At 35.3% G+C, this 27,391-nt stretch overlaps 1 protein-coding gene across 2 annotated transcripts in view; it reads right to left on the bottom strand.

Annotated features, from left to right (window-relative positions):
• Positions 1 to 27,391, bottom strand: part of CapaR (Capability receptor) — a 325,413-nt gene that overhangs the window by 198,064 nt on the left and 99,958 nt on the right. For both annotated transcript variants that reach the window (XM_073981520.1, XM_073981521.1), the window contains one exon: positions 2,393 to 2,414. The gene's annotated coding sequence lies outside the window, so the exon portion shown is untranslated. The remainder of the gene's footprint in view (positions 1 to 2,392; positions 2,415 to 27,391) is intronic.

Genomic DNA, 27,391 nt, shown 5'->3' with positions numbered 1-27,391 from the left:
TATTTGCTCATTTTTTGCAGCACGTGTAGCGATTTTAATTTCTTGGTTTATCTCCCAATATCTTTCATAGTTTACATTTTTGTGTTTACTTCTTTCTTTCCGAAGTGCTCGAATTTCATCCGTTATCCATGGATCTTCTTTTTTTGCGCATGTTGGTTCCGATTATATTTTTTGTGACATCTTTTATGGATTTTTTCACTTGGTTCCATAGGTTTTCGACATTACATATTGTTGCATTTATTTCAGTGAGATCGGCATTTAATTGTTCCTTTATCGTTTGTTTCGTTAATGGGTCATTCAGTTTTTCAATATTGATTCTTGGTTCCGGCTTTTTCTTGCGAGTGGTAGCAAGTTTAATTCTTAAATTGTACATTAAAAGGTTATGGTCTGAGGGGACATCAGCACCAGGATAGGTAGAACATTTTGACACACACGTACAGTACCTCTTATTTATCAAAATGTAGTCTATTTGGTTTCTTACTATGTTGCCATTATTATCCTGAGGTGATTTCCACGTATAAAGTCGCCTAGGGTGAAGACAAAATAATGTGTTGGTGATTTTGTATTTATATTCTTGGCAAAACTGAATCAATTTCTCTCCTCTTTCATTCCGTTTTCCCAGTCCGAATTTGCCTGTAACTTCAGCTGTTACTTCTTGTCCGACTTTGGCATTAAAATCCCCTTGGATTATTGTGATGTCGTGCGGTTTTGTCATTTTCAACAATTTTTCCAAGTCGTTGTAGAACTGTTCTATTTCGTCGTTATTGCTATCAGAGGTGGGTGCATAAACTTGTATTATGTTTATATTAATTGGTTTTCCAGATATTTTCACCATCATGACCCTATCTGATATTGCGACAACTCTTCTATGAATTCCTTCCGGGTTTCCGGAGTGATAAACTTTTATATCATGAGATACAAATTCTCCATATTCGGTCCACCAAGTTTCACTAATGCCCAACACATCTATCTGTAACCTTTTCATCTCGTTTATGGTATTGTCCAATTTCCCAAGTTCGTAAAGACTTCTGACATTCCACGTTCCTATGTTTAGTTTGGTTTTACCTCCGGGGATTCTTAGCACCCTCGAATTGCCGGAGACTGAGGGCCGTTTGTTATTTCCTGTATTCATTGTAATTGTATGGTTTTCAAGGGATTATACTTCAGTGGTTTCCCGTTGCCTTCTGAAGGGTTTATAGTTTTCCGTCTTTTTTTGTTCAGCCGTTCGTTCCTCTGGAATACAGACGCTGTTTGTAATTTACTTTTTAATTTATTATAAAGTTGATGTGTGTCCATTGGCAGTCTACAGCTGGAAAAATGGCTTGCATGACAGACCCTATCTTCGTAACAACAACAATAATAATAACAATAATCATGCCAATGAAATGTGTCACAGCATGTAATTTGTGTATTTAATTTTATATGTCAATATTTGTTTGTACATACAACAATGCATATGACTTTTCATGCAGATGTGCGTGTGTGGGCCAACTTATTGTATTATTGTATTAAAAATATTGCCTTTATCCTTTAGGGTATTTGTCAATCAAAAGTAATATTTACAGTTCGGATTGAAAACAAATCAGAAATGGCCAATGAAAATGCAAACGTTAACAACACTTGATTTATTAAAGTAATCAATAAGGAATTTATTTATTACAGAGAAATGAAATATTATTTTGTTTAAAGTGACACAAAAAAGGGGAAAAAATAAATATTTGCAAATAAATTAGAAATTTATACTTTAATTTAATTGACCCAATAACAAAAGGCAAAGTACATATTTGACATAAATATGTATGTAGGTCTTCTCATATGAATATCTAAGAGTTAAAAAAAACAAAAGTCAATATTACTCTATTACACACTTTTACATATTTACAATATGCAACAATATTTGTTTATTTATTTTTATGAAAAATTAATTTTGGAAAAATAGTTATGGAGAATATAGGGGGATTTCTGATGCTGCTCCTTAGTAAAAGATTATATTATATTTTCAGATTTTTCTTTTATTTTTATTTTTTTTTATTTATGTTTTTTTTTTACTAAAGTTTCTACAGATATCGCGCCTTGAAAAAGTCAAATTCTGTAAAACCTTCTATAATATTGGTCCAAATAAAAAATTATTTTTTTGTAATTTTTATTTTTTATCAGCTATCTAATAAAAAAATAGAAACAATTTTTGCACAGTGGGCTTAGATGCTATTTTAATATTTAAAACCTCGATTTAATATTTAAAACCAATTTTTATCAAAGATTGTACTCTTCGATTTTCATAAATTGTTTTTTATATTAAACTACACTTATGCTTTATCGTGTTTAATTTTTCATATAAATTAAAATTATTCAAGATACTCGTATATAAGAATTCCTGTGTTCATTTACATACCTTTGTGACTACTAATAAAGACCTGTAAAAGAAAAAAATAAGATATTACTTCCTTTGCTTCGTAAAATATGAGAGTAAGGATATTGCACAACATAGGGTATAAAAAACTAAAAATTTAAAATGGCAAAGCCCAAGGCTTATCTTCGTCTTCTTTCATTTCAAGTGGACACTAACATCCTCGAGGTGTCAGCTGTCAAGCTAAGATGTGCCGCACATTCGCCCACAAAAATGGTAAAAACATGGGTTGGGCGTTGGACCCGCCAATCCAAAAACCTTCGTACTATGAAAAAAATCAAATAAAAAGAAAAACAAGTTGACGACCTCCGTTGACGCCATGGGCCATGATTTGCGAATCTGCACCAGGAATGTTCGAACTCTTTATTGAAAAGGTGAATTTTTAGCCCTGGCATATGAACTTTAAAAGTACAAGACCGATATTTCTGCCATACAGGAAATACGATGAATTGGAAAAGGCATCGCAACAAAACCTTGAGGTAACTCACTGTATTACAGCCATCACGACATAAAGCGAATTTGTAGTTGGTCGGAGGTGAAAAAATCTAGTCTCCAGCTTCACCAAAGTAAATAAAAAACTTGTTACAGTTCTAATAAAAACTAAAATTTTCAATATAATTTGCATTTGTGATCATGCCCCACTGTTGGATAAACGATCGTTCCAGTTCCGAGGAGCAAACGTAGTCTCAGAGCTCCACTTTGTTGCAGCAAAGGTATGGACGTTCCAGAATAAACTTAGCAAATAATGTACGAACAGACACATCACGGAAGTTGGACATAGGTATGCAATCACAACAGAAAGCCACAGCATATTTCACTCAACTGGTCCAACTGCTTAACAAAAGCACTCCTCGTGCCGATAACATATCAGCACAATGGCAAACTATTGTCCACTCCATCCAAACAGCCGCAAAATCCATACTTGGATATCGGAGACCTCCACTAAGGAATTCATGGTATGATCAGGAGTGTCGTGCTGCTATCGAAGAATGCGGCATATAGGCCTATTCTAGAATCAGTAGCAACGCGTAGCGCACGTGTGAGGTGTCGGGAGAAAGGAGAAATCTCTTTTCCTTAGGAAAAAAAGGTGAAGTAGAAAAGCAGGAGTGTGAAAAATCGAGATGTACAGGAGCCAGAATGAAGTTCGAGAATTCAAGCAAAGAGTGAAACATTAGTTTTGGTACAGGCAAATCATACAGTGGGGATGAGCAAGGTAATCTGGTAAAAGATAATATTTCTGTACTGTTGGTATCTAATCCCGACTATGAAGGCGAAGATACTACATTTCTAATCCCAGCAGATGATAGTATGAAAGAAATACAACAATAAACCGGGTAAAGAATAATGACAGCAGGCGCCAATGGCCTAACAATCGAACTGTTCACAACCGGAGGCGACACGCTGATAATGTGTATGCATCAGCTAGTTAGCACCAACTGACAGGAAGAACGCGTACTCGACAACTTGACTCGACATTTGACTTAGTGGTCTAATTATAGGGGCATAAGTATGATCCCTATTGTGTATAATATAGTGTCAGCTAGAGTGTGAACGACTAAAGCCTATTGCCAAGTTGGACCAAGCCAATGAGGCTTTAGACTTGGCAAATTCACAATTGACCAGCTATTTACCTAGAGGTAAATCTTGGAAAAGACCCAAGAAATACCCCAAGAGAGAGAAGATCAACATGCTCAATGGTATTCCAAGCTATGTCTGAATTTTGTTCATTCAACTTTGTAAATCGATATTAATTGATACTCGGTCCTCAGTCCAAATAAGAAAGAACCTCTCCGAACAGTTTAGTGCCAAATGAAGTTACAAACAAGGTGACAGCCTTTCGTTTGACTTATTTAACATTCTGCTGGAAAAGGTTATACGAGATGCAAACCTTAAAAGAAATGGCACAATATACACAAATCGCGACATGTTACTCGCTTATGCCGACGATACTGAGATTATGGGTCGATCAGAAAATGAAGTAACTGATACCTTTAACAAGTAAAAAAGTATCAGTCGGCTTTGCCGACAGAGATATACCCTCAGCCTGTGCATATTGAAACAATTTTTTCCCAAAATACGTATATATTTAGGGGGTTTTAAAAATGTTGGGCGTTTGAACAGACAAAAATGTTGATTAGGATTAAAGATCAAAAAAGGAATGGATCGACATTGACCGTTATGGAAGTGAATCTCCAGCCACAACATATGGTGCCATAGGGGGTTTTTACAAATTTCGGGTCGTTTGCTCAAGAAGTATGGACTTGCCCCTAAAAACTTTTGCCATCGTAAATGAGGCAGCGAATGCAAGTTGCTTCAACAAAAATCAAAGTGATTCGAGAGCACGCCTTAAAGTGAACTTATCCGAAATTTTGTGTGGGAGGTACCGGATGGAGTGGACAAATATAGTCCATATTTGAACCTCACCTATATCTGATAGATATATTAGGATGTGTAAAGTATAGACCAATTCGGTAACTCCCTTCAAGAGTTACCGTACGAACAATTTTTCCGGACATTTTTGAAGTTTTGTGGGGGAGGTACCTGAAGGAGTGGACCGATATGGCTTATCTTCAAACTTAAACTATGTTTGGACAAAATATTACTAAGGACATATTTTGGACCGAATCGGCAGATCCGTTCGAGAGTTATCTTGCGCTCCAACCACCTCACACGGTGTCATAGGGGTTTTTTGCATCTTTCATGCTATTTTCTCAGGAAGTATGGACTTGCCCCTGATGAAACTTGTACCGTCGTATGGAGGGCAGTGAATACAAGTTGATAAAACAAAAATCAAAGCGATTCGAGAGATGGGCCTAAACTGAATTTTTCCGAAATTTTGTGTGGGAGGTACCCGAAGGAGTGGACCTATTGAGACCATATTAGAACCCCATATTGCTCTCGTAGAAAGTTTAAACTATACAAAGTATGGACCAAATCGGTCACTCCCTTCAAGAGTTATCGTGCGCACAAACTTTCCGAACATTTTTGAACTTTTGTGGGGGAGGTACCGGAAGAATTGGACCAATGTAGCTCATCTTCGAACTTAAACTAAGTTTGGGCAAAATATTACGAAAGCCAAAATATGATCCGAATCGGTTCATCCCTTCGAGAGTTATCGTGCGCTCCAGCCAGCAGAACAGACGGACAGACGGACGGCTAGATCGACTCCAAATTGTCTGAAACACATTTCGTCCAAACATACTTGGGGTCTAAAACCATTATTTCGATGAGGCACACTTTCATCGTATCAAAGTGTATATGGTAATATTCAAAAATGTTTTACAATCGTTGAAGTTGAGGTTCACCATTTAATAAGTCGCGAAATGACATATAGTATTATATATAATGAATATATTTATATTAATTGAAGTGTTTTAGCCGGGGTCTCATAATATAGACCATAATGAATAAATTACGTGGAAGCTGTGTTGGTGGTAATATAAAAAATGGGTAAAAATGTGTTGAAGTTAGCAAGTTTTTTTGTGTTTTTTCTTGATTTCTGCTCAAACCAGGGAAAATTCAGACCCGAGCTCAAAGAAGGAATTGAAGAATACCCCTCGGGCAACATGGTTCTAATGTATGACTTCTCGATATATATATTGCATCCCCCTTAAATCGATGCTGACATTTTGAAGTTTTGAAATCTGGGTTTTTAGAATTTTTCTTATAATTGGAGGGCGCAAGCAGATAATGACCTAAACTCTTTATTGGATTGTAGAACTCGTGATTCCACGTAGTTTGATGTATGTCTTATGAGTGTGCTCCGTACAGCTCCCTAGTGATAGGAGTCCAAAGTCGAATTTTTGGTGCGTAAATTTTCTTTAAAAACCTATATTTTGGCTTCAAATTTTACAACTGTGACTCAGGTACCCTTGAACCCCGCGTGATTTTAGTTTTTTTCCGCGCCGGATTTAATGAGCCCTACCGCGATTGAATCCATCCACTAAAACCGCTGATATAGATACCCTGAAAATAGGAAAATAAGCAACATTTTATTTTGATAAACCCGCAAACTAAACCGCGGTTTCCCTTAAAATTTTTTACATAAATGGAATCCTTTATACGCGATTATAATATTTGTCAAAAAGGTGTGTCATAAATTTCAGAGATTCGGGAGTAGTGTTCGTATTTAACCACAAATAGAATCAGGTAGCACATCCGCGGTTCTTCACGAATCTGTATAAAATTTGTCTTATTGACGTATTTTTAACAGGGGGTCACTGAAATGGGATGCGCCTCATAATCATATGAACATCGCGTTATTTTTACCCACATGAAGCATTGTGGTGTAGTAAGATGCAACTGATGGCACACTTTGGTCGCTGAATGAAACATGGAAAAATGCAAACATATTGACAGAGATGCTCTCGCTCTATGCGAAAAGCACATGCCCCTCAACTTATTTTAACTATTTCGCGCGTTATACTGTTTTTAATTTTTATGTTTTTTCTTTGATTGTAATATCAATATCACTCTTTATTTCCTAATTCTATTGCTTATCACACTAAATATACTCTCACGATGATAAACTATTTTCCTTGAACAGGTTTTAGCAAAATAATTCAGGTTTTGTTTGGAAATTTAGCGAAGTAGTTGAATAACTCCAAATAAAATGTTCTCAAATTTTTCGTATTAAACCAAAAAATATATTCTTGAAATAATATTCCAACAATATACTTTTGTCTTTTGTTGTAGCTGCAATATGCAATTTAAAATCCTAATCTATACAATTTTGGTCTCACATTTTTCTGGACATTGTCTAGATTCTGTACGTATTTTTAATTTATTTTTTTAGAGATTTTTATGGACTCTGAGTTAGAATAAATAAAATTTACTCCAAGATTCCTTCATTATTTTTTGATTTTCCGCGAAAATGAAAATAAATTTAGCAAATATTTAGGCGTCTATGGATAGATATTAAATGTTGTTACCGATTTATATATACATTTTGGTATTACAACACAAAGGGAATTTTAAAATATTTTTTCTTTATAAGGGAATAAAACCCCCCATAACTTTTGGGCGCAGCATCCAATGTTGTGAACGCGAACATATTTGAAACCACGATTTTTTCTTAACCCATGTAACAAAAATCGTGAATGTGCTTGTCAACATTTTTTTTAATTTTTTCTCGATGGAATTGTAAAGGAAATTTGAATTTTACCATATACCCTCCTTAGCCTAAAGGCTGAGGGTATAAAAAGTCAAAAGAGAATCAGTGTTAAAAGGGTCTGGCAGTATACGAGTTTGATACTAACGACGCCGTAATGCGTCCATAGAACTTGGACCAACTATGGAAGTTGGTATCTATAATGTTGAGGTAGATAATGACTTCGTAAACACTACAAACAGAAGAGACACTGTATTTGTCAACAGACGCTACTTTGTAGTAACCAACACTTTACGAAAACCGTGCTAATGTATGGTTCCGAAGCCTGTGCACTTCCGCAAGCAGATGAGGCTGTGCTTGAGAGAAAAAATCTTCGAAAAATGTACGGGTGTTGTCGTTGAATATCGATGTCGTATGAACCACACAAACTGTATCGGCCATACAACGACATAAGTATACATTCGAGGGCTACTAATTTAGTTTCCGGCCTAATAATGAAAACGCGAATATTCATCATCAAAAATAGTTTGATCGAAACCAAGTGTAGAAGCACTTTTTCCACTCTGATTGAGACACCTCCAAAACATAGTTTTTGAACGCTTCAACAGTATCTTTTGGCGACAAAAATCGATGACCACTTTTCTTTTCTTTATGACCTGGAATAAAAAGAAGTCATTGTAAACAAGTCAGTGCTGTATGGCGGATGATCCATTAATTCCATTTTTTTGTCGGTTGACAAGGCGCTGGTGCCGATCTCTCATTGTCATAGTGCACAATGATTCGTATTCTCCTGTTTGTTTTTCCAACATCTTCGATGACTTCGGGTAAACAAAATGTGGGGTACGAACTGGCCGTCCTACTGTGCTCAAGCGCGACAGTTGCCACATGACCAGTTTTGCTGATGAAAAAGGCGATCATTTGCTTTGAAGTGCTTCTTCAGCGAACAACTTTGAAGTGCTTCTTCCGCGAACAACGGTCGATTGGTGTTTTGTTTGGGGCTCAAACGCACGAATCCATGACTCACCGGTGAGGATCATATGAACGTCAACTGAAGCACCGCGATCGTATTTTTTTTAAATGTCTTTGCACCAAATTGCCATATTGTGCGAAAACCAGCGAGAACCAACCTTCATGCAATATCGAAGGTGTGCTGCGTATGTGTATGTTACATGACGATTTTGCATTATAAAATTATGACGCCATCAATGTTCTCTGGTACAACTGCCGCATTTGGATGACCTTCGTTTTTGAGCCAGCGTCGGATACAATTGAATACATTAAACCAGATTTTCACAGTGTTCTAAGATGGTGCTTCATCTTACAAATATTTAAGTTCATCGCTGCATTCTAGTCGTGAAAGCTGTGAAAAATGTTCGATCGAAAACGTTCGCGAGTTAAATATATTTTTGCCAAATTGATTTTCAAGTCAGCCTTTGTATGAATGTTTTTTTTTTTTTATATATAAAAGTGACATATAGACAGCGGAATCCTATGCAAATGCATATATGGTTAGGATGGTCGTAGAGAAAATCATATTGACAGAAACTCGTTTTATTACAAAATAAAACGAATTAAGCCCAGAAATTTCTGCATATTTTGCATATCGTGCATATTTTGACATATTTTTACATATTTGCATAAAATGAGCATATGCAAAACCATATGCAAACATATATTCAAGGATTTGTGGTCTAAATATACCACCGAAATGGCTGAAATTTGTTTTTAAGTCTTCGTTAGGGGTATAAAACTTTCCACCTGAAATTTGTCGGTATAGGTCCTCATATAGCCCCCATAGAACTGTACCTCTGGATTTCTGGTATTTTGAAGGTTGTGGCCTCAATATCCCTCCGAAATGAGTGAAGTCTGGCATTTCATCTTCGTTGGGGGTATACAACTTTCCATCTGAAATTTGAAACTTAAATTTGGCGTTTTGTCGCTATAGGTCCATGTCTTCATATAGCATCCATAGAACGGTACCTCCAGATTTGTGGTATTGTGTAGGTCGTGGCTTCAATATCCCTCCGAAATGACTGATATTTGGTATTAAGTCTTCGTTGGGGGTATAAAACTTTCCACATGAAATTTCTGGGTATTGGTCCACGTCTTCGTATAGACCCCATAGAAGGGTATCTCCCGATTTCCGATATTTTGAAGGTTGTGGCCTCAATATCACGCCGAAATGGCTGAAAGCCATCATATAGCCCCCTTAGAACTGTACCTCCCGATTTGCGATATTTTGAAGGTTGTGGCTTCAATATTATACTAAATTGGCTGACATTTTGTATTAAGACTTCGTTGCGGGTATACAACTTTCCACATGAAATTTGTCGGTATAGGTCCACGTCTTCATATAGCCTCCATAGAAAGATACCTCCCGTATTTCGGTATTTGTAGCTGTGGTTATACACTTCTCTATTTTAATGACTTGTCTGAAGAGAATTTTAAACAGAAAAATAGTACACACAAACATTTTTGAAATATTTGTTATTATGTATGTATATTATTATGTTATTGAAATATTTGTTGCATAATTTGGCATATGTCATATGTTTCGATTGCAATTTAAGCAGAAGCCAAAAATATGCCCAGTAGGGCGGGACGTTTTATATGGAAGGAAAAAACCTTAATGGGCCCTTCGCGTTTCTGATTCCTGGGATTGAACTGAGCAAAATAGTCCACGAGCCTCCTGATATTGACTTTAAGTTTTTTATCCACGTTTTTTTTTTTTGACATTTTGGCATATAACGGCCAAACCATTGAGGTTTTCGATCCAATACAAAGACACAAATTGTAGCCAAGACAGTGATTAAGAACTCTCTAATACATCGCAAAAGCATTGGAACGCTCCTTCAGGTGCAAACTTTTCGGAAAATGTCGATAATTGGCACTGTGCTACAAAAGTTGACCGAAAAATATTCAATCGTTCTGATGCAAAATTCTATCGTGTTGGGATCCATGGACAACGAAAATGCCTTTAGTTCGTTTGGGTCACTTCGTTTTATTTTTTATAACGGTTAAAGTAGTGAACATCTGGGTTTCTTACATTTTCAAATTTAAACGGGCATATCTTCTTTTTTCACAACGAATTTCTATTGATCCTTCTTCCTTATGAAGGGGTGAATAATATCTTTCGAACAAGTTATTATTTTTTAAATCGGTTCACAAATGGATAAGTTATAGTGGCCTAATGCCCAGTCCCAAAATTTGACACGAATCAGACCAAAAATAGGGGTTGCATAAAATTCCGCTGAAAACATGACAATATCGATTTCTTGTCCTAGTGGACCGACCCTAAATAAAATTTTCTTAGCAAATAATTTTTCAGTTCCAGAAAACATCCATCTGCTTATGTGCTCGGTGGTGTACACAATATATTTCAAATATTTCAATAAAATTAACCACTCCACACCAAAGTTCAAAATGTGAACGCTGAATTTTAGTTTATGAATTTCAAAAACAATAATAATATTTTTAGAATTATGATTTTCTTGGTCCAATGGGGTTAATTTTGTGTGGGTTTTTTTAAGCTTGTAGACCTAAGTTATGTAAAAAAAATCCTTTTTTTATTTCATTAATCCCGACGTTTCGTCAATTTTTGTTGACATCTTCAGGGGATGCGTCTATTTAATTAAAAAGAAGAAAAGAATTAATGTAATAAAATGTTTTCAAATAAATAGATACATCCCCTGAAGATGTCAACAACAAACTTCAGGATTAATGAAATAAAAACGGAATTTTTATTTACATAACTTAGGTCTACAAGCTTTAAAAACCCCACACAAAATAAAACCAAATGGACCCAGAAAATCATAATTCTAAAAATATTCTCTCTTACTTATACTTTCTACTTTTTTTTTTTTTTTGAAATTCATAAATTAAAATTCAGAGTTCACATTCTGAACTTTGGTGTGGAGTTGATAATTCTATTGAAATTTTTGTGTACACCACCCAGCACATAGTCGATTGGAACAATATTGCCTTAGTAGGAGCATTGGATGGGAAGAATTTATTTTATTTTGTATGCAGCATAAAAACTTTTTTTTCGAAATCGGACACAAAAATATATGAGAATTGGTTTATTAGTTTTCGAGCTAGAGTTGGCGCCGCAAAATGCTTTAATAACAAGTAAAAAAGTATCAGTCGGCTTTGCCGACAGAAATATACCCTCAGCATGTGTGGATTGAAATACTTTTTGTCCCAAATAAAGCTTATGTATTTAGGGGGGTTTTCAAAAATTTGGTAAAAATATGGATTGGCTTAAAGCTCAAAAATTTGCGGGGGATATCGATAGATAGAGCTTTTGTACCATACTAGCCTACGAAAAACATAATATCGCTGTAAACAGGATCACTAGGAAACCCCCGGTAAAAATATCCAAAGGATTCTCGAACGGACCCTTAACAAACAAAAATATTGAACATTTGTGTGGTTGTTACCCCAAGAATTGGACCGATAAGGCCCATATTTGAACATGAACAAAGTTTGGATAAAATCGGTTGATCCGTTTGTGAGATATTGCGAATATTTCGAGGTACCGGAAGGAGTGGACCTATATGCACCTCCTTCGAATTTCATCTAATATTCTAAGAACAATTACGATATTCAAATTGTGGACGAATTCGGTTCAAGCCACTACATATAGTGCCTTAGGGGTTTTTACACCTTTCTCAAGAAGTACGGACTTGCCCCAGAAAAGATTTTTACTGTCGTAATTGAGGCAGCGAACGCAAGTTGCTTCAACAAAAATTAAAACGATCCGAGAGCAGGTCTTAAAGTGAATTTATCCAAAATTTTGTGTGTGAGATACCCGAAGGAGTACATAATCGAACCTGATCTATATCTGGTAGATATATTAGGATGTGTAAAACATGGGCCAAATCGGCCACTCCCATCAAGAGTTATCGTGCGCACAAATTTTCCGAACATTTTTTAAATTTTTGTGGGGGAGGTACCTGAAGGAGTGGACCGATATGACTTTTCTTCAAACTTAAATTAAGTTTGCACAAAATATTACGAAGACCAAATTTTGGACCGAATCGGTAGATCCGGTGTCATAAAGGTTTTTTGCATCTTCCAGGCTATTTTCTCAGGATGTATGGACTTGCCCCTGATTAAAATTGTACCGTCGCAGGGGGGGGGGGGGGGGTGGTTAACATAAATTGCTACAAACAAAATCAAAGCGATTCGAGAGCTGATCCTAAACTGAACTTTTCCGAAATTTTGTGTGTGAGGTACCCGAAGGAGTGCCCCGATTAAGTCCATATTGGAACCTCATCTAAGTTTGGTAGAAATTTCACGATATGCAAAGTATGGACCAAATCGGTTACTCCCTTCAAGAGTTATCATGCGCACAAATTTTCCAAACATTTTCGAACTTTTGTGGGGGAGGTACCGGAAGGAGTGTACCGATTCCAGCACAAATTTGGATCCGATGGTCATTACGTATCCCTTTACAAAGTAATGTAAACAAGCTTCTTTTCGCCGAAAAATACCTCTACTCCGAAATCCTAATCTTAAGCGAGGGACAAGCTTTTTATACGTATAATAGGGATGGATGATACCAAGCAACGGTCCTGACCGGTTTTAACATGGCAAAGCCCAGGATTTATCTTGGTCCCTCTTTCATCTCAAGTGGACAATGACCTCCCCGTGGTGTCACCTGGGGAACTGCCTTTAACACCCGTTAAAGGTAATGAGCTAACATGTGCCGCGCGTTCTCCCATAAGAACGTTAAAAACTTGGGTTTGGGCGTCGGGTTAGTAACCCTCCCTTAGAAAAAACAGCATACTATGAAAAAACGAAAGAAAAGAAAAACAACCCCCTCTAAAGTTGACGAACCCCGCAAACGTTTTAAGGACCATGATCTGCGAATCTGCACCTGGAATGTTCGCACTCTTTATAGAGAAGGTGCAGTCTTCGCATTGGTAGACGTACTTGAAAAGTACAAGGCCGATATTACTGTCATACAGGAAATACGATGGATTGGGAAAGGCGTCACAACAACACCTAAAGGTGACGCACTGTATTATAGCTGCTATGACGTAAAGCATGTTTTTGGTTGCGGATTTGTAGTTAGTCGGAGACTAAAAATCTGGTATCCAGCTTCACCACAGTGAATGAAAGACTTGCTGCAATTCGAATAAAAGCTAAATTCTTCAACATCAGCTTTATTTGTGCTCATGCTCCCACTGAAGAAAAGGACGAACAGACCAAAGATATATTTTACGAGCGCTTCGAAGAAACATATGACCGTTGCCCTGCCCATGACATTAAAATCATTCTAGGCGATTTTAATGCCAAAATTGGAAAGGAGAATATCTTTGGCCCAACAGTCGGGAAATTCAGCCTCCACAGTGAAACATCTGACAATGGTATGAGGCTGATAGACTTTGCAGCTGCAAAAAACATGGTAGTTAGCAGTACCAGATTTAATCATCTCGATATTCATAAGGGCACCTGGCTGTCTCCAGATCAGAAAACAAGAAATCAAATTGATCATGTTGTGATAGATGGAAGACATTCATCGAGCGTGTTGGATGTACGATCGTTCCGAGGCGCAAACATTGATTCGGACCACTACCTTGTTGCAGCAAAGGTACGCACCCGCTTAAACATAGCAAACAAAGTACGCACAGACACAACACGAAAGTTAGACATCGGTATGCTGCAATCACAACAGATAGCCACAGCATATTCCACTCAACTAGCCCAATTGCTTAATCAAAGCACTCCTCATCCCGATAACATATCAGCGCAATGGCAAAGCATTGCCCACTCCATGCAAACAGCCGCAAAATCCATACTTGGATACCAGAGCCCTCCACCAAGGAATCCATGGTATGATCAGGAGTGTCGTGCTGCCACCGAAGAGAAAAATGCGGTATATAGGGCTACTTTACAATCCGTAGCAACGCGTAGATAAGACTGTATGCTCTAACTATAGGGGCATAAGTCTACTCCCTATTGCCTACAAGATCGTGTCAGGGATATTATGCGAACGACTAAAACCAATGGTCAACGAGATAATTGGACCATACCAATGCGGCTTTAGACCTGGCAAGTCCACCATTGACCAGATATTTACCCTGCGGCAAATCTTGGAGAAGACCCAAGAGATGCAGATCGACACCTACCACCTTTTTGTCGATTATAAAGCAGCCTTCGACAGCCAAATACAAAGGTATTCCAAGCCATGTCTGAATTTGGTATCCCCGCAAAGCTCATCCGGCTTTGCAAAATGACTTTAACTGACACGAGGTCCTCAGTTAAAATAGGAAAGAACCTCTCCGAAGAGTTTGGTACCAAAAGAGGTTTCAGACAAGGAGACAGCCTTTCATGTGATCTCTTTAACATCCTGCTGGAAAAGGTTATACGAGAGGCAAACGTCAAAAGAAGTGGCACAATCTACACCAATAGTCACATGTTACTTGCTTATGCTGATGATATAGACATCATAGGCCTATCAGTAAAAGAAGTAACTGATACCTTCGGTATTTTGAATTTCGGTATTAGTTGTAATTTCGTACTTAGGGTTTCTAGTGATCACTAAACCTTTCCACCAAAAATTGTGGACATAGGTCCACGGTGTCATAGGGTTTTTTTGCAACTTTCAACTTTCAGGCTATTTTCTCAGGAAGTATGGACTTGCCCCTGATGAAACTTATACCGTCGTATGGAGGGCAGTGAATACAAGTTGCTAAAGCAAAAATCAAAGCGATTCGAGAGATGTTCCTAAACTGAACTTTTCCAAAATTTTGTGTGGGAGGTACCCGACGGAGTGGACCGATTGAGTCCATATTAAAACCTGATCTAAGTCTGGTACACGCTCCACGATGGGCAAAGTATGGACCAAATCGGTTACACCCTTCAAGAGTTATCGTGCGTACAAATTTTCCGAACATTTTCGTACTTTTGTGGGGGAGGTACCGGAAGGAGTGGACCGATATAGCTCATCTTCGAACTTAAACTAAGTTTGGACAAAATATTACGAAAGCCAAAATTTGAACCGAATCGGTTCATCCCTTCGAGAGTTATCGTGCGCTCCAGCCAGCCAGACAGACAGACAGACGGACGGACATTGCTGAATCGACTCCAAATTGTCTGAAACACATTTCGTCCAAACATACTTGGGGTCTAAAACCATTATTTCGATGAGGCACATTTTGCCCGTATGAAAGTGTATATACCCTTCATAGCCTAAAGGCTGAGGGTACAAAAAAATTAAAAACTGTGAAATAAAATAAGAAAATTGAATTTTTATGTTTCTTTTTGACATTGCTACCAGATCTCTACCATTTTTTCGTTCCTTTACTTTTCTGGTAAAACTGTTCATGAGAGAGCAATTTTGACAGTTTTCTCTTTTACCATTTTTACCATTAAAAAGGTAAAGGAACAAAGCTTTTAACTGACACGAGATCCTCAGTTAAAATAGGAAAGAACCTCTCGGAAGAGTTTGGTACCAAAAGAGGTTTCATGCAAAGAGACAGCCTTTCGTGTGATCTCTTCAACATCCTGCTGGAAAAGGTTATACGAGAGGCAAGCGTCAAAAGAAGTGGCACAATCTACACCAATAGCCACATGTTACTTGCTTATCATGGGAAGATCTGTAAAAGAAGTAGCTGATACCTTTATGAAGGTCGAAGGAGAATCTGCTAAAGTGAATCTGACGGTAAACGGCGGGCAGAGCAAGTTGATGGTGTCGACGCGCAATGCGTCTATTGGGCTCGGATCAACTGTTGAAGTTGGTTCCTATAATTTTGAGGTAGTAAAAGACTTCGTCTACCTTGGCATCGCCGTAAACACAACAAACGACATCAGTTGTGAAATAAAAAGAAGAATTGTATTGGCCAACAGATGCTACTTTGGTTTAAGTAAGCAGTTTAAAAACAAAGCCACATCTCGTCAAACAAAAATAACGCTCTACAAAACACTGATACTACCCGTGCTGATGTATGGCTCCGAAGCCTGGGTACTTGCGCAAGCAGACATGGCAGTGCTTGGTGTGTTTGAGAGAAAAATTCTTCGAAAGATCTACGGACCAATCTGCGTTGACGGTGAATATCGACGTCGCATGAACCACGAGCTGTATCTGCTATACAACGACATCAATATTGTTAAACGTATCGAGATGCAGCGATTGCGTTGGCTAGGCCATATCATAAGAATGAGCGATGATGCCCCCGCTAAAAAGGTGTATAAACACGGACCGCTTGGCGGTGCACGCAGAATTGGCAGGCCAAGGAATAGATGGCGCAAACAAATGGATGATGAGATGAAAAGGCGCGGTATTCCAGAAAGCGAAGCAACAAATAGAGAGAATTGGAGATCTTTTATTAGTTCGGCCTATAGAACAAATGTTCTGTAATGGGCCAGCTAAGTAGGTAAGTAATAATCAAACAAAAACATATGAAGAACCGATGTGAAATACAATACACAGTAAATTGTTCCCTTCCAATGCTCATATCTAAGCCAATTTTTGTCCGATCGACTTTATAGCGATAGCAATTTGTTCATACGCCTTTTTCGCAGTAAGAAGTTTTGTTTGTTGGGTTATTAACAGAATGCATCAACCATTTGTTGTCTCATATTAGATGACAACCATTAACGGGTTATAACCACATATCTAATGAAAATTTAGCCTCCCCAGGAAATGAAAGGCGGGCCAAAATAGATAACGGTGTTACCAACAAAAGTCGGAAGAAACAAAACCCAAAATTTTGCCTTTTAAATTTAAGTGCAAATTTAACTTCTACCATTAGTAACGGGTTATAACCACATAGCCAATGAAAATTTAGCCTCCCCAGGAAATGAAAGGCGGGCCAAAATAGATAACGGTGTTACCAACAAAAGTCGGAAGAAACAAAGCCCAAAATTTTGCCTTTGAAATTTAAGTGCAATTTAACTACTACCATTAGTAAGTTTTGTTTTTGTCGCTGACCGTTCAATTAAGGTGACCAATTACCAAAATTATAAAGAAATTAGTTACCGATGAAGTGGTATGTATAATCCGCTTTCAATGTCATTCACAAATTTGATTATTTTTAATTTTTCTAAATAATTGTGATAGCTGTTTGTTTGGTAGGTGAACTGTTTGCTATATGGTAACTATCATACACAACATCCCACCACTTATTCAATAGTCAACAAGTCTAATAGTAACATAACCTTGTAAAAACAACACACCTGATTGACATTAATAGCGATATTAAGATTCATATCAAATGATAACCTTCAAGGTAAGCATTTCACAAGCACACCCCTCCCAACACACACACACCGACCACACACACACAAATTGCATAAACATTCATACCAGTTTCTGACCTATGACATTGATTTATTTTTATTGAACTTTTTAGACAAGTCTTTTTTTTTGCTTGGAAAGTTGTCGTTTTGTTTATCGTGCACATTAATCGTCTGGAGTATTAAATAACCCAGCTGTATAATGTTTGCCACACCACAGCACAGCAGAGCGTTATCATTTTGAATAAATGTAAATTTTACACCTTTACAAATGTGCAAATGTGGGTGGGATTGTAGTATGTATATGAGGATATTATTTTTCATATGTATGTAAAATTTGCCTTACCATAAACACAGCAAAAGGTACAACATTTTAACCATCATTAGCCATTATAAATGCACTGTAATATTCCATACTTAGTGTATGGACTTTATATTGCCAACATTTATTATTATTTTTGGCCTTAAAAGTAGGCACAATGCTAATAGATGGGATGAAAAGTCATTGGCCATAAAATATTTGTTTAGGATTTTTTTCTAGATTTTCATCAGAGATTTTTCCAATTTTTTTTATTTAAGGCAAACTAATGCTTCTTTGGAACTTCTGGTGAAACGAATGACCGTGCTATTTTGTAACTGTCTTTTGAATACCATCTACGTTTGGAAATCTCATGACTTATCAGCCCATATAAAAAATATATTTTGTTTCATTTGAATGTCTTTATTTCCTTTGTAATGGATTTGATACTCTGTTGCCGACAATAAACGATTTAAAAGGTCCTTAATAGCTATAATATAAAACAATTTACGTGTAATTTACATAGTCCTTAGTGGTCTTTTTAATTTGTTTTTAAACAGACTCTGAGGGATACGAAACGTTTGTTCCAAGCAATTTAAAATTACACAATGAAACTACATATTAAAAATTTCTAAATTATGTGAGGTTTCTAGAACAGGTGTATAGGGGCGTATGAATTTTATTTTGAGAAAAATAATAATACGCTTTTATTACCAGTTTAATTATCTGGTGCTGGAAAAAAGAATAAGGTTGGTCTTCATGGATACAAAACCTAACAAATAAATTCTCACGAATCTCACTGAAGGAACGAGAAATATCAAAATTGAAGTCATTTACATGACAAAAATTCTTTGGAAATGTTTGTTGGATATTTTAAACAATATTTTTAAGAAACCATATTTTTTTCTTTTTTTTCCAGGCGCAAAATGTGACAAAGCGTATTTTTAATATATCTGCTGGTAGGGATTCTCAGAAACAAAACGTGAATTTTTAAACAAGGTCCCATCTGCAACTAACCCTGGATTCTTAAAAAAACTCTAAGGTCCCATCTATAACAAAACGTGGATTTCAAAGAATATTTTTTAAGCGATCTTCTGCAGCAAAACTTGAATTTTTTAAAGAATATTTTTTAAGTACCATCTGCAACAAAACGTGGATTTTTTTAAACAATATTTTTTTAAGGCCCCTTTTGCAACAAAATTTGGATTTTATTTTTTAGGTACCATCTTCAACAAAACGTGGATTTTTAAACAATTTTTTTTAAATCCCAACTGCAACAAAAGTGGATTTTTTAATGAATATTTTTTAAGGCCCCATATGCAACAAAACGTGGATTTTTTAATGAATATTTTTTAAGGCCCCATATGCAACAAAACGTGGATTTTTTAATGAATATTTTTTAAGGCCCCATATGCAACAAAACGTGGATTTTTTAATGAATATTTTTTAAGGCCCCATATGCAACAAAACGTGGATTTTTTAATGAATATTTTTTAAGGCCCCATATGAAACAAAACGTGGATTTTTTAATGAATATTTTTTAAGGCCCCATATGCAACAAAACGTGGATTTTTTAATGAATATTTTTTAAGGCCCCATATGCAACAAAACGTGGATTTTTTAATGAATATTTTTTAAGGCCCCATATGCAACAAAACGTGGATTTTTTAATGAATATTTTTTAAGGCCCCATATGCAACAAAACGTGGATTTTTTAATGAATATTTTTTAAGGCCCCATATGCAACAAAACGTGGATTATTTAATGAATATTTTTCAAGGCCCCATATGCAACAAACCGTGGATTTTTTAATGAATATTTTTCAAGGCCCCATATGCAACAAAACGTCGATTTTTAATGAATATTTTTAAGGCCCCATATGCAACAAAACGTGAATTTTTTTAATTAATATTTTTTAAGGCCCCATATGCAACAAAACGTGGATTTTTTAATAAACATTTTTAAAGGCACATATGCAACAAAACGTGGATTTTTTAATGAACATTTTTAAAGGCCCCATGTGCAACAAAAAGTGGATTTTTTAAAGAATATTTTTTAAGGCCTAATATGCAACAAAACGTGGATTTTTAATGAATATTTTTTAAGGCCCCATATGCAACAAAACTTGGATTTTTTAATGATTATTTTTTAAGGCCCCATATGCAACAAAACTTGGATTTTTAATGAATATTTTTAAGGCCCCATATGCAACAAAACGTCGATTTTTAATGAATATTTTTAAGGCCCCATATGCAACAAAACGTGAATTTTTTTAATGAATATTTTTTAAGGCCCCATATGCAACAAAACATGTATTTTTTAATGAATATTTTTTAAGGCCTCATATGCAACAAAACGTGGATTTTTTAATGAACATTTTCTAAGGCACCATATGCAACAAAACGTGGATTTTTTTAATGAATATTTTTAAGGCCCCATATGCAACAAAACGTGGATTTTTTAATGAATATTTTTTAAGGCCCCATATGCAACAAAACGTGGATTTTTTAATGAATATTTTTTAAGGCCCCATATGCAACAAAACGTGGATTTTTAATGAATGTTTTTAAGGCCCCATATGCAACAAAACGTGGATTTTTTAATGAATATTTTTTAAGGACCCATATGCAACAAAACGTGGATTTTTTAATGAACATTTTCTAAGGCCCCATATGCAACAAAACGTGGATTTTTTTTAATGAATATTTTTAAGGCCCCATATGCAACAAAACGTGGATTTTTTAATGAATATTTTTTAAGGCCCCATATGCAACAAAACGTGGATTTTTTAATGAATATTTTTTAAGGCCCCATATGCAACAAAACGTGGATTTTTAATGAATATTTTTAAGGCCCCATATGCAACAAAACGTGGATTTTTTAATGAATATTTTTTAAGGCCCCATATGCAACAAAACGTGGATTTTTTAATGAATATTTTTAAGGCCCCATATGCAACAAAACGTGGATTTTTAATGAATATTTTTAAGGCCCCATATGCAACAAAACGTGGATTTTTTAATGAATATTTTTTAAGGCCCCATATGCAACAAAACGTGGATTTTTTAATGAATATTTTTTAAGGCCCCATATGCAACAAAACGTGGATTTTTTTAATGAATATTTTTTAAGGCCCCATATGCAACAAAACGTGGATTTTTTTAATGAATATTTTTTAAGGCCCCATATGCAACAAAACGTGGATTTTTTAATGAATATTTTTAAGGCCCCATATGCAACAAAACGTGGATTTTTTATTGAATATTTTTTAAGGCCTCATATGCAACAAAACTTGGATTTTTTAATGAATATGTTTTAAGGCCCCATATGCAACAAAACGTGGATTTTTTAATGAATATTTTTAAGGCCCCATATGCAACAAAACGTGGATTTTTTAATGAATATTTTTTAAGGCCCCATATTCAACAAAACGTTGATTTTTTAATGAATATTTTTTAAGGCCCCATCTTCAACAAAACGTGGATTTTTTAATGAATATTTTTTTAGGCCCCATATTCAACACAACGTGGATTTTTTAATGAATATTTTTTTAGGCCCCATATTCAACACAACGTGGATTTTTTAATGAATATTTTTTTAAGGCCCAATATGCAAAAAACGTGGATTTTTAATGAATATTTTTTTAGGCCCCATATTCAACACAACGTGGATTTTTTAATGAATATTTTTTTAGGCCCCATATTCAACACAACGTGGATTTTTTAATGAATATTTTTTTAAGGCCCAATATGCAAAAAACGTGGATTTTTAATGAATATTTTTTAAGGCCCCATATGCAACAAAACGTGGATTTTTTAAGGAATATTTCTTAAGGCCCCATATGCAACAAAACGTGGATTTTTTAAGGAATATTTCTTAAGGCCCCATATGCAACAAAACGTGGATTTTTTAATGAATATTTTTTAAGGCCCCATATGCAACAAAACGTGGATTTTTTAATGAATATTTTTTAAGGCCCCATATGCAACAAAACGTGGATTTTTTAATGAATATTTTTTAAGGCCCCATATGCAACAAAACGTGGATTTTTTAAGGAATATTTTTTTAAGTGACGTGAATTTTTAATGAATATTTTTAAGCGACGTGAATTGTTAAAGAATATTTTTTAATCGACCATCTGCAACAAAACATGGATTTTTCCTGAATATTTTTAAGCGACCATCTTCAACAAAACTTGGATTTTTAAAAGAATAATTTTAAGCGAGCATCTGCTCTAAAAAACTGGACTTTTTACTGAATATTTTTTAACCGACCATCTGCAACAAAACGTGGATTTTTTAAGAATAATTTTTAAGCGACCATCTGCAGCAAAATGTGAATTTTTAATGAATATTTTTAAGCGACCATCTGAAACAAAACAACGGTTTTTTAATTCATCCCACCAAAATTAAAATAGATATTATCGCAACCAACTATAAGAACTTACAGTTTTTATGATTTTATATGAACTTTGTACCGTTTTCCACAAAAAAAAAAAAAACTTTCTTTGCCATTTTCAATTTAACTCAGAAAAAGTGGAAACCACACCAGTGTTACATAAACATTTTCTTTGTATGAAAACTATAAAGTTTAAAACTTCAAAACAAATTTCTTAGTTTTAATTTGCTTTTGAGGCAAAACGAAATTTTGCTGTTTCCTGTCATCGTCAATTTTAATAAAGAAATCGTGTCCAAGTTTAAAATCACTTTATTTAATTAATATTTGGTTTGCAAATATAAACGCTTTTAATAGCTAACATTAAAATGTATTGTTGAATTGTAAGTATGTTGGAACATTTATACATATCGACACCTCCAAATAATAGTATGCTAAGTCTGAAAAGTGAGTTTTGCAGGAGAAGCTCTCAAAGTTTACAGTTTTCTTTGACCTTCACTACTATTCTGAGTAAACATTTGTTTATAACTTCTGTTCGGATTGACCGATCATTACCAAAATTTGACAGAATTTAAGTTAAAGGACGTAAAATGTAAAAATGTAAAGAACTTGAAAACATGCTAAGTCGACTTAGCATACTATTGTTTGGAGGCGTCGATATATAATCCAATTGTCTTAAGTAATGGTAATAACAAGTAAAAAAGTATCAGTCGGCTTGGCCGACAGAGATATACCCTCAGCCTGTGTATATTGAAACAATTTTCCCAAAAAACGTATGTATTTAGAGAGTCTTAAAAATTTTGGGCGTATGAACCGACAAAAATGTTGATTAAAGAGCAAAAGTTTTGCGGAGGAAATACTTAAAGGAATGGATCGACATTGACCATTATGGAAGTGGATCTCCAGCCACTACATGTGGTGCCATAGGGGGTTTTTAAACCCTTCGGGCTGTTTGCTCAAGAAGTGTGGATCTGCCCCTGATAAAACTTTTACCATCGTAATTGAAGCAGCGAATGCAAGTTGCTTCAACAAAAATCAAAATGATTCGATAGCAGGTCTTAAAGTGAACTTATTCGAAATTTTGTTTGGGAGGTACTGAATGAAGTGGACAAATATAGTCCATATTTGAACCTGATCTATATCTGGTAGATATATTAGGATGTGTAAAGTATGGACCAATTCGGCCACTCCCTTCAAAAGTTACCGTACGAACAATTTTTCCGTTTCACATAACATAATATTACTAAGGCCAAATTGTGGACCCAATCGGCAGATCCGCTCGAGAGTTTTTTTGCGCTCCAACCACCTTAAACGGTGTCATAGGGGTTTTGTGCAACTTTCAGGCTTTTATCTCAGGAAGTATGGACTTGCCCCTGATGAAACTTGTACCGTCGTATGGGGGGCAGTGAATACAAGTTGTTACAACAAAAATCAAAGTGATTCGAGAGCAGGTCCTAAACTGAACTTATCCAAAATTTTGTGTGGGAGGTACCCGAAGTGGACCGATTGAGTCCATATTGGAACCTCATCTAAATCTGGTAGACATTGCACGAGTTGCAAATTATGGACCAAATCGTTAAGTTCCCTCAAGAGTTATCGAACGTAAAAATTTTCCGAACATTTTCGAACTTTTGTGGGGGAGGTACCGGAAGAAGTGGACCGATATAACCCATCTTCGAACTTAAACTAAGTTTGTACAAAATATTACGAATGCCAAATTTTGGACCGAATCGGTTGATCCATTCGAGAGTTATCGTGCGCTCCAGCCAGACAGACAGATAGACGGACGGACATTGCTCAACCGACTCCAAATATTCTGAAACACATTTCGTCCAAACATACTTGGGGTCTAAAATCATTATTTCGATGAGGCACATTTTGCCCGTATGAAAGTGTATACCACCAATATTTTTGAAAATTTAACACAGGTGAACACGCGACTTGTGATTGTATATTATACAAACTAAATATTTTTGGATAAAATGAAATGTTTTTGGACGTGGCAAAAAATATTGGCCTTAAAAGATAATTTGCGTGGAAGCTGTGGCTATATTTATGTCAAAAAATTGGTAAAAATGTGTTGAAGCCAACATGTCTTTTTTTGTTTTCTCTCGATTTGTGAGTAAACCACACTTCTCTCGATTTCCCTGTCAAAGTAAAAGTAGAAGCAAACTAAATAAGGATCATCTCACTAATGTATTACTTTTCAAAATTTTAACTGCTTCTACATTAAATGATGCTGACATTTTGAAGCCAGAATTACAGTGTTTTTTTTGAAATTTTCCTCTAATTTCATTCCGCAAACAGGTTTTTCAAAAAATCATATATAGGATTGTAGTACTTGCGATTCTGAGTTATATGATACATATATTGTGAATGTAGTCTGCACAGCTTCATAGAAATCTGCATCCAAATGCGGAAATTTTGTGCGAACATTTTTCTAAAAATCATATTTTTCGAGTCTAATATTTGCATTTGTCTCTAGAATACCTTGTACTCCATTGCACATTTTAGTTTTTTACGTTCCGGATCCAATAAATCATTCCTCGTGAAAACTCCTTCTACTAAAACGCGAGTTACGAGAAATTCCAAAGTAGAAAAATCACCTAAAATTGTTTTTGAAAATATCGCGTTTTGTGCGGATCGTTTCCACTGCAATGAAAAAACTAGTGCAGCATTTTCGTTTTAGCGGAAACAGAGATTTAAAAACTTCACTGATAAGGAATATTCATTTTATCCCAAAAATAGTGTGTGGTGCTACATCCAGGGTTCTTGATTGATCTTCTTCAAATAGATATATATCAATGTAGATTTTCATGGTGGACACTGAAATCGGATGCGGACAAAAATTGTATGCACTTTGCGCAAATTAGCGATATTTTAAAGGTTTTTTAATGCTAAGATGCAGCTGATGCTACATCTTAGAGTCCAAACTATATTTCGAAAAATATATACAACTTAATAGATATGGTCTTGCTGTACATTAAAATCACCTGCGGCCAAAATGATTTTGATAATTACCCGATTTACAAGTATTTTAAAATGCATAAGAATTAAAATGGGTTATTTGACCTCTATTTCCATTTCAGAAGCTTTGAGATATATCGTCATCAACCCAATTACCTTCCCTAATGGGAAAGCTTTAATATGAATGTCAATAAAGCAAAATCCGTCTATTTTACTGGGAGATTTAAGTAAAATGAAGGAAGTATTCCTTTAGATTTTTACAATATTTTCTACTACATAATGCATGTGAAAAAATATTTTTTCAAACAAAAAATAATTTTTTTGACCAAAATATGTGTTTATTTTGGCTGTAACATCGATACTGTAACACCAATCTGTATGATTGTAGTCTCATTTGATTCGCCGTGAAATTTTGATCCATAACAAATTTTTATGTAATTTTATGATCACTTAATTGGCCTTAATTTTGAAAAAAATCAATAATTTATCAATTTTATGTACATTCCGCGAATTCTGTGCAGGTATTATGCAATCTACTCGCTGAAGTCAATTCGAGAGAACTTTTTTGTAACAACAGTGCTCATTAAAAAAATTTGCGTTTTTTATAATATTTTCTTTCTTCGAAAGCGAAATAAAAGCGCTATAACTTTTGTCCGCAACAACCAAAAATTGGCTAGCGATTAGATTGGTACTGGGAATTTTTTTTTTAACATACATATCAAGAATCGTTGATGTAGCGCGAAAAAAATTTATCCTTTTTGTCTTAAATGGAATATGAAATAATTGACAATATTCGTGATATACCCTCGTTAGCATAAATGCTGAGGGTATAAAAATTGATTAACAATGAGAAGCAGAGAAAAAATCTTTTAAATGCTATTGTGAACCTCACTTAAAACTATTCAGCAAAAGAAAATGGATTAAGAAAGAAGAGAAAGGATATCCGAATGAACGCTTTGACAATGAAGTAGTCTAATTACGTTTCCAATATTATTGTAAATTTTATAAAAATGTTCCTAACATGTGTTTGGATTCAAACATACATAAGTTAGAAACTGTTGCAAACAATTAATATGTGTGGATCCAAACATATTACAGTATAGTCTCGATAATCCGGACACTCGTTAATCCGGACAACTCGGTAATCCGGACACTAGAATTGTAGACTCGGTAATCCGGACATCTCATATCTTTCGTAACCTGATAATCCGGACATCAATATTTTTTCCTGTCTTGAGCATTAGATTCCTATTTATTTCATTGACGTTTTCGTTCCTAGCGATATCAATTGGTGTATAAATAAGAAATTTTAAGTTTTTCTTTCTGGCTAGCCACTGTTGTTTACATTGTAGACTCGGTAATCCGGACATCTCATATTTTTCGTACCTCGATAATCTGGACATCAGCATTTTTTTCCTGTCTTGAACATTAAATTCTTATTTATTTCATTGACGTTTTCGTTCTTAGCGATATCAATTTGTGTATAAATAAGAAATTTTTTTTCTGGCTAACCACAGTCAATATGGAATTAACTATTTAAATATGTTGAATAATTTTTTACCCTTCAAGCATCCATGGGTGACTACGATAAACAACATTATTTTAAACCTAGTGTTGGGTAGCCTATTCAACATCTATGTTAGGTGTTCCTTTCTTCTCAAGGAATTAGTTCATTAGGCCTCCGATTAGTGAGAAAATAGCTTGAAAGTGTGTAATGTATTCCAATGCTATTTTATGTAGAAACGTTTAAAACATTTAAAGCTTGGGATTAATAGCTTATGGTTGGTTTACATTTACGAAATCCACTCGATTGCAACTGTCAAATCCTTTGCGCATACGTCAAATAAAAACTCATCTGAAATCCATCGGATTTCATTTGACGTTAAAGCAATGGTATTGACAGTTGAAATCGAGTGGATTTCGTAAATGTAAACTTACTATTAGTTTTTTTTGGATAATTTTTTGAGTT

Source organism: Musca autumnalis, unplaced genomic scaffold (genome assembly GCF_047663935.1).
Source record: "Musca autumnalis isolate F117 unplaced genomic scaffold, ASM4766393v1 scaffold_4, whole genome shotgun sequence".
NCBI lineage: Eukaryota > Metazoa > Arthropoda > Insecta > Diptera > Muscidae > Musca > Musca autumnalis.
Note: the sequence above shows the minus strand (reverse complement) of the source record. Positions and strands in the feature narration are given on the sequence as shown.